Source organism: Balaenoptera acutorostrata, chromosome 12, assembly GCF_949987535.1.
Source record: "Balaenoptera acutorostrata chromosome 12, mBalAcu1.1, whole genome shotgun sequence".
Lineage (NCBI taxonomy): Eukaryota > Metazoa > Chordata > Mammalia > Artiodactyla > Balaenopteridae > Balaenoptera > Balaenoptera acutorostrata.
This window is the reverse complement of record NC_080075.1, coordinates 28,983,602-28,992,505: the sequence shown is the minus strand read 5'-3', so window position 1 is coordinate 28,992,505 and position 8,904 is coordinate 28,983,602. Positions and strand designations below refer to the sequence as shown.

At 41.3% G+C, this 8,904-nt stretch overlaps 1 pseudogene; it reads left to right on the top strand.

Annotated features, from left to right (window-relative positions):
- The first annotated feature begins 487 nt into the window (after positions 1-487).
- Positions 488-5,404, top strand: LOC103020737 (formin-binding protein 1-like; annotated as a pseudogene).
- The last annotated feature ends 3,500 nt before the right edge of the window (positions 5,405-8,904 follow it).

The window sequence follows — 8,904 nt, the reverse complement described above, 5'->3', positions numbered from 1 at the left end:
ATTTATTTGCATAAAGTTGTACAAAATAGTCTCATATATTTTTTTAGTTTCCTCTGTTCCAATGGTTATTTCCCCTATGCCCCTTTATATTTTGTATTTTTGTGCTTTCTTCCCTTTTTTCTTAATTAGTTTAGCTACTGGTTTGTTGATCTTGTTAATTTTTTCCAAAAGAACTAGCATTTTGATTTATTATTTTCACTATCTTTTGTTTCCTACTTCATTAATTTATGCTTTTATGCTTATCATTTCCTTCCGTGTTCTTTATTTGGTTAATTTTGTAGTTCTTTTTCTGGCTTTTTGAGGAAGCTAAAATTTTAAACAAACAAAAGATAGCTTATAGTCTGCCAACTATTTTTTTAGCAAAAAACAAAGGGTTTTTTAAATGTCTATTCAAGCTACGAATCCTAGGAACAAAGTTCCCTCTAGAAAATTTTACTGAAAAATCTCCTTCGTGAATTAAAGTTAATGATAACAACGATGAGATAGCATGACGTGAACATAAACATTTTTTCATTCCACAAATGTGTAACATAAGGACCACAGGAACGATCTAAGCCTGATACATCTGAGATATTGTCTGTACAACCTAGTATATAATTTTAAGTTTTTTAGTTGAATTTTTAACCATAAAATATCAGATTACTGACGTTAATTATCTCTGAAGTTAATTCTCAGATGATGGCATTCCATTCTATGCTTGGCTTTGGCTTAACATTTATTTTGCCCGTTTGAACTGAATGTGTCTGGTCCACTTCTACCAGAAGAGGGCGAGAAGGTTGGGCGGTACAGTCTGGTTTATGGGTGGCCGACAGAGAATGGAATGAGGAGGCAGAGGTAAGTCAGGCTTGAGGTGCCAGCAGGAAGGCCCAATAGTGTTCCAGGGGCCCTGTTACCAGAAGCGCTCTGGGCATGGGCCGCCTCCTTTCTTACATGAGAGGGCCTCTTGGACCTCCGGGCTCCTCCGAGGATGCTGCATCCCAGAGACCCGTCGGACCTCCCTCTGGGGCGCTCCATCCTGCTAAGGCCAGGACCAGGGTCGCAGCGCTCAATCCTGCTAGGGCCAGGGCCAGGGTAGCGTTGGCAGGCGACGTCCGTACCCCTCGGTCTTTCCCTCCGGGCCTGTGCGCCACTCGCCTGGACAAAGCTTGAGCGCGCGCTTCCGGACTCGGGAGAACATCCCGGTCATTTACAAACTAAAGCACACAAGAGCCCTCGGCGGGCGGTGGGTGGAGCGATCTTGGTGCGGATCTACCGGGAGAGGGGGCCGTGGGGGAGACCCAGCAGGACGCGGGCGGCGTGCCCGCCGCGGGGAGCCTCTAACCGCCCCTGCACCCGGACTCGGGCACCGAGCTCGGGGATCCGTTCGACTTAGGAAAACACAAGCAGTGAGGAATTGGTATTCTTGAGAAATACATCACATTTGTCAGGGAAACGACAGAGATTGAACTCAGCTTTACAAAGCAACTCAGGAATCTTTTGAAGAAATACCAACCTAAAAAGAACTGGAAGGAGGAAGAATACAAGTATATTCGTCATGTAAAGCGTTCCTTCCCACCCTGTGAGCGAAATGAGCGGTCACACTGGGCACCATGAATTTACCTTGGAGAACTTGTCCTCACAGGTCACCGTGGAGTTAGCGGGCTGTGTTCAAGACCAGAGCACGAGTGGAAATCGCGCTTTTCGTGATGCACAGAAGAGAGCCACCGGTAGACACTTGCTGGAAGCAACGTAAATCAAGTAAACGACGGTATGTGTGAGATTCCAAAAGACTGACAGAACACAGCAGTATTTTGGAAAAAAAAAAATCATGCTGACATGAGTGTTTAAAAGGTAGGTGTTGAAAAGTCACACCAACAAACTCAAAAGTGTCATCAATAGCAGAGGACAGCAAAGCAGATTACTGACCAAGTCTTCAAGAAATTGGACCAGGACCTGCAGGAATATTACCATCCTCATATATCCAACATCCTTCAGAAAATACAAGAGATGGAAGAAAGAAGGACAGTGAGAATTGGAGGATCAATGAAGACATGCAGATGTTGATCAACAGGCAATAGTAATCAGTGGGAAATGCTTGGATACCATAGTTAAGGCAGCTGAATCAATGATCAGATAAATGTCATAGTTGGTAACAGAAACTTTCAAGTCAGAGTTTGAGCCTCCTGGAGACATCTGAGGAAGACACTCAGCCAATGAAGTGTACTGTGTCTGATCATAGTGTTTAAAATTCCAGAGTAGACAAAACAGAGGTCAAATCTGATAGCAAATCCAAAGGAAAGTTATGGCTGTTCATAAAAATAAATGTCTCCCACACAGTAAAGGGAACTCATTGCTTCAATGAGTTCATGATCTTCAAACCCCAAATTCACTTTAAAAACCTTAAGCATGGTTGGGGGGGGAGGGCAACACCAGAGGGTTTCAGCAATCTTTCATCTCAACAAAGAAGGAAAAAGCTATATAAAGAAAGTCAATGAATTAAATAAAGAAATCCAGATGGAGATGGATCAGAGATGGTATAACAAAGATGAAGAGTGACTGTCTAAAGAATCCTCAAATGGGAGACCCAGCCAGTTTGGGTCACAAATTAACTATATATATATATATAGAGAGAGAGAGAGAGAGAGAGAGAGAGAGACAGAGACAGAGACAGAGACAGAGACAGAGAGACAGAGAGAGAGAGTTTCATATACATATATACATATACGTAGGAAAACTGTGACGAGAGGCCCAGAACCTTGTAGTCTGGCTGGCTGAGGTTGAAGGCAGGCTCCCAGCACCAAGTGAAGAGGTCTGACAACAGAGTGTAATGCACAAAAATCTCAGTCCCAAATAACTGTGCACAAGACTGGAAGAATACAGACACCAGTTACACAGAGGAGCAAAGTCAGGAGAGCAAGGTGCAGGTCTGGTCATGACTTTTAGTAATAAATTCGATGACAAGGAACATCTCTCCCCCCCCCCCACACACAGGGACTTGTAAAACTCTCTACATATTTGAAGATCAGAATGAAGGAATTCTTTCAGCAGTTGAAGCAGAAACATTGTACGTTATAGAGGAAAATGAAGGTGATTCTGCATTTGGAGAAATGAAGATGAAAAGGGTTATATTCCTACTTTATTTGTCAAAGTCTATTTGGACAAAAATGCCAAAGGTGCTAAGATGTATACAGGCATACCTTGGAGACATTGCAAGTTTGGTTCCAGACCACTGCAATAAAGTGAATATGATAATAAAGTCACACGAATTTCTTTGGTTTCCCAGCACATATAAAAGTTATGTTTACATTATACTGTAGTAAGTGTGCAATAGCATTATGTCTGAAAGAACAACATATATACCTTAATTTTTTTTTTTGGCTGCACTGCGCGGGATGTGGGATCTTAGTTCCCCAACCAGGGATTGAACCCCCGCCCCCTGCATTGGAAGCGCAGAGTCTTAACCACTGGACCGCCAGGGAAGTCCCACACCTTAATTTTTTTTTTTTTTTTAAAGTTTTTTACTTGATTTTATTTATTTATTTATTTATTTATTTATTTTTGGCTGTGTTGGGTCTTCGGTTCGTGCGAGGGTCCTCTCCAGTTGCGGCAAGCGGGGGCCACTCTTCATCGCGGTGCGGGGACCGCTCTTCATCGCGGTGCGCGGGCCTTTCTCTATCGCGGCCCCTCCCGTCGCGGGGCACAGGCTCCAGACGCGCAGGCTCAGCAGTTGTGGCTCACGGGCCCAGCTGCTCCGTGGCATGTGGGATCTTCCCAGACCAGGGCTCGAACCCGTGTCCCCTGCATTAGCAGGCAGATTCTCAACCACTGCGCCACCAGGGAAGCCCACCTTAATTTTTAAAAATACTTTATTGCTAAAAAATACTAACCATTGTCTGAGCCTTCAGCAAGTCAGTCTTTTTGCTGGTGGAGGGTCTTGCCCATATGTTGATGGCTACTGACTGATCAGCGTGGTGGTTGCTGAAGGTTGGGGTGGCTCTGGAAATTTCTTAAAATAAGACAATGAAGTGTGCCACATCAATTGACTCTTCATTTCATGGACAATTTCTCTGTAGCCGTGCTGTTTGGTAGCATTTTATCCACAGTAGAACTTCTTTCAAAATTGGAGTCAATTCTCTCAAACCTGCTGTTGCTTTATCAATCAACTAAGTCTGTGTAATATTCTAGATTCTTTGCTGTTATCTCAAGAATCTTTACAGATCTTCACCAGGAGTAGGTTCCATCTCAAGAAACCACTTTCTTTGCTCATCAATAAGAAGCAACTCCTCATCTGTGAAAAGTTTTATCATGACATTACAGCAATTCAGTCACATCCTCAGGCTCCACTTCTAATTCTAGTTCTCTTGCTCTTTCCACCACATCTGCCGTTGTTTCCTCCATGAAAGTCTTGAACCCCTCAAAAATCACCTGTGAGGGTTGGAATCAACTTCTTTCAAACTCCCATTAATATTGATATTTTGACCTCTTCCCATGAATCATGAATGTTCTTAATGGCATCTAGAATGGTGAATCCTTTCCAATTCAGAGGGTTTTCAAATGACTTCGCCCAGATCCATCAGAGGAATCACTATCTATGGCAGCTATAGCCTTACAAAATGTAATCCTCTTTTTCTATCTGAATTTTAATTTTAATAGATATTGCCAAGTTTCTCTTGTTTAGTTAAAATCAACTATGCCTAACAAAATGCAAAATGTATTTCTTAAATACTAACACTTGAGAGTCAAAATTACCCCTTGATCCGTGGACTGCATAATGGATGTTGTGTTAGCAGGCATGAAAAAAGCATGAATCTCATTGTACATCTCCATCAGAGTTCTTGGGTGACCACATGCATTGTCAATGAATAATAATATTTTGAAAGGAATCTATTTTTTTTTAATAGCAGTTGGTTTCAACAGTGGGCCTAAAATATTCAGGAAACCATGTAGTAAATAGCTGTGCTGTCATCAAGGTTTTATTGTTCCATTTGCAGAGCACAGGCAGAGTAGATCTAGCATAATTCTTAAGGACCCTAGGATTTTCAGAATGGTAAATGAGCACTGGTTTCACCATAAAGCCACCAGATGCATTAGCCCCTAGCAAGAGAGTCTTTGAAGCTCTGAAACTAGGCATTGATTTCTCCTCTCTAGCTATGAAAGTCCTAAATGGCATCTTCTTCCAATATAAGACTGTTTCATTTACATTGAAAATCTGTTGTTTGGTGTAGCCACCTTCATGAATTATCTTAGCTAGATCTGGATAACTTGCTGTAGCTTCTACGTCAGCACTTGCTGCCTCCCCTTGCACTTTTATATTATGGAGATGATTTCTTTCCTTAAACCTCCTGAACCAACCTCTGCTAGCTTCAAACTTTTCTTCTGCAGCTTCCTCACTTCTCTCAGCTTTCATAGAATTGAAAACGGTTAGGGCCTTGCTCTGGATTAGGCTTTGGTTTAAGGGAATGTTGTGGCTGGTTTGATCTTCTATCCAGACCGCTAAAACTTTCTCCATATCAGAATAAGGCTGTTTCACTTTCTTATCATTTGTGTGTTCACTGGAGTAGCACTTTCAATTTCCTTCAAGAACTTTGCCTTTGCATTCACAACTTGGCTAACTGTCACAAGAGGCCCAGCTTTCAGCCTATCTTGGGTTTTGGCATGTCTTCCTCACTAAACTTAATCATCTCTAGCTTTTGATTCAAAGTGAGAGATGTGTGACTCTGCCTTTCACTTGAACACTTAGAGGCCACCGTAGGGTTATTAACTGGTCTAATTTCAATATTGTTGTGTCTCGGAATAGGGAGGACCAAGGAGAGGGAGAGAGACAGGGAACAGCCGGTAGGTGGAGCAGTCAGAAGACACACAACATTTAGTTTTTTTAGTTTGCTGTCTTAAATGGGTGCAGTTCGTGGCTCCCCAAAGCAATTACAAAAGTAACACCAACTCAGCCATAAAAAAGAATGAAATAATGTCATTTGCAGCAACATGGATGGATCTAGAGATTGTCATACTGAGTGAAGTAAGTCAGAGAAAACCAAATATCATATGATATCGCTTATATGTGGAATCTAAAAAAAAGGGTACAAATGAACTTAGTTACAAAACAGAAGAAGAGTAACGGATGTAGAAAACAAACTTATGGTTACCAGGAGGGAAAGGGGGGAGGGATAAATTGGGAGATTGTGATTGACATACACACACTACTATATAAAATAGATAACTAATAAGGACATATTGTATAGCACAGGGAACTCTTCTCAATACTCTGTAATGACCTATATTGGAAAAGAATTTTTAAAAGAGTGGATATATGTATATCTATAACTGATTCACTTTGCTGCACAGCAGAAGCTAACACAATATTTTAAATCAACTATACTCCCAATAAAAATTTTTTAAAAATAGTAACATCAAGGATCACAGTAATCACAGGTCAGCGTAACAAATATAGTAATAATGAAAAATTTTGAAATATTGCAAGAACTACTAAAATGTGACACAGAGACACAAAGTGAGCAAATGCTGTTAGGAAAATCGTGCCTATAGATTTTCTCAATGCAGGGTTGCGACAAACCTTCAATTTGCTAATAATGCAGTATCTGTGAAGCACAATAAAGTGGAGAGATAAAACAAGGTATGCCCGTATTTAATATTACTTTAAAAACTTAAAAAAAAAATCTCAACAACACTGGAGTTTGTTGAAACACAGTTGTTTCTACCCACAACTGTGACTATTACAGGAAGTTCTTCAAAGTGCTGGATGGTTGGATAGCACCACAATACATATTTTTATACAGCCACATAGTGAGCTTTTAGGCATCATACCCCTGAATTTTCCTTGACTTTCCTTTCCTTGAGTTTTGACTTAGTCAGGTTTCTCCTGCTAAGTTGAAGTTTTACATTCAAAGCTGCCAACTACCAATTTACAACTTACAATATTTGAAATCTGATAAACATTTCTTCCTTTGGCAGCATCTATAAATAACAAAAAAGTTGGATTCTACCTTCTCACCATTATTTCTGAATCAAAAAGCACAGCATCTTGAGGGTGCTTCTGCTCTCTCCTGATCTCTTCTTTTAATTAATTAATTTATTTATTTATTTTGGCTGCACTGGGTCTTAGTTGCTGCGCGCGGGCTTTTCTCCAGTTGTGGCCAGCAGGGGCTACTCTTCGTTGCGGTGTGCGGGCTTCTCATTGCAGTGGCTTCTCTTGCTGTGGAGCATGGGCTCTAGGCGCGCAGGCTCAGTAGTTGTGGCGCACGGGCTTACTTACTCTGTGGCATGTGGGATCTTCCCACACTAGGGCTTGAACCCGTGTCCTCTGCATTGGCAGGCGGATTCTCAACCACTGTGCCACCAGGGAAGCCCTGATCTCTTCTTTATATACAGTGTCTGCCACAAATTGAAGCATATTCTAATGTTACATTTTGTAACTTAATAAATTGAACTATGCTAGTTTGTTAAACTTTACCACTACTCAGAGGAAATCATGAACAAAATAAAATCTCACCCTACTTGAGTAAAGAAGTAAGTAAGAAAATACTTATATTGGTACTAAACGCTTAAATGTGGTTAAGATCATGGCTAGTTCATCATGATTATCCCAGCCTGTCTATTTGATCCCAAACAACTAACTGAAATCTGTAAAAGTTTGGTCAATTAACCTGTTGATTTTTACATATGGCACCAGTTGAGCTCTCCACCAACTGCAGATCAGATATTCTAGTGATGTACAGACACACTTACATGAAAACAGCACGTGTCCACTTCTCAGTCACCTAGGTTCTGTTTCAGCTGGAGGTTTGGTGGCAGGAGCAGCTGTATTCAGCTCACACTTCCCCAGGCTGGGCTATAATTTGAATGCAGTGTGGTGATAACTACAGTCATACACAGACTAAGAGCACAGCATACTGTTTCCAAAGGGTAGATTTTTAAATCATTCCCATCTTTAAGATCTAAATTTTTAGTTTACTGAAATTTTTAAAAAGTAGTAAATGTAAGGGCCCACTTCAGAAAATGTGATTAACTTTAGCCAGAATAAAATAAACATTTCTCACCATCTTTAAAGAAATCTGGCCACATAGGATTTGCATTCTTAAATTGGCACTGAAGCAGGAGGGTGGATAGTGAAACTGATCACATGCATAGTCAGCCACCAAATCCAGTGTTTGATTATGCTCAATAAAGACCCAGCTATAAATGGGTCAGAAGGAAGGTGTCAGGTTGAGACATACCCTTTTTTTTTTTTGGCTTTGAAAAATATTTATTCATGTCTTTCTTACTTTTAGATAGGAAAATTAGCTTCTTGCCTCTACTTTATGGGCTCATTTCATAAGCTCATATCAGAGGATCAGAAAATGGCAGGAGGGACTCATACTTGTTGCTCTGGATGGCCTGTGTTTCAAGGTAAGTTAGCTGCAGTCAGCTTACATTTTTTTTTTTTTAACAAACATCTTATTTAGAAAGGAAAGAGGAGGGAGGGACTTGGTTCCCTTAGACTTTAGGATGCCATATATGATACTGTAATAGGGAAGAACCTTTTTTTTTTTTTTTAATATTTATTTATTTATTTATTTATGGCTGTGTTGGGTCTTCGTTTCTGTGCGAGGGCTTTCTCTAGTTGTGGCAAGCGGGGGCCGCTCTTCATCGCGGTGCGCGGGCCTCTCACTATCGCGGCCTCTCTTGTTGCGGAGCACAGGCTCCAGACGCGCAGGCTCAGTAATTGTGGCTCACGGGCCTAGTTGCTCCGCGGCATGTGGGATCTTCCCAGACCAGGGCTCGAACCCGTGTGCCCTGCATTGGCAGGTGGACTCTCAACCACTGCGCCACCAGGGAAGCCCAGTCAGCTTACATTTTACACTGGCTACCAGAGTGAGCTATAGCGGACTGTACTTAATGACAGCCCAACTTACAACTACATATATAATT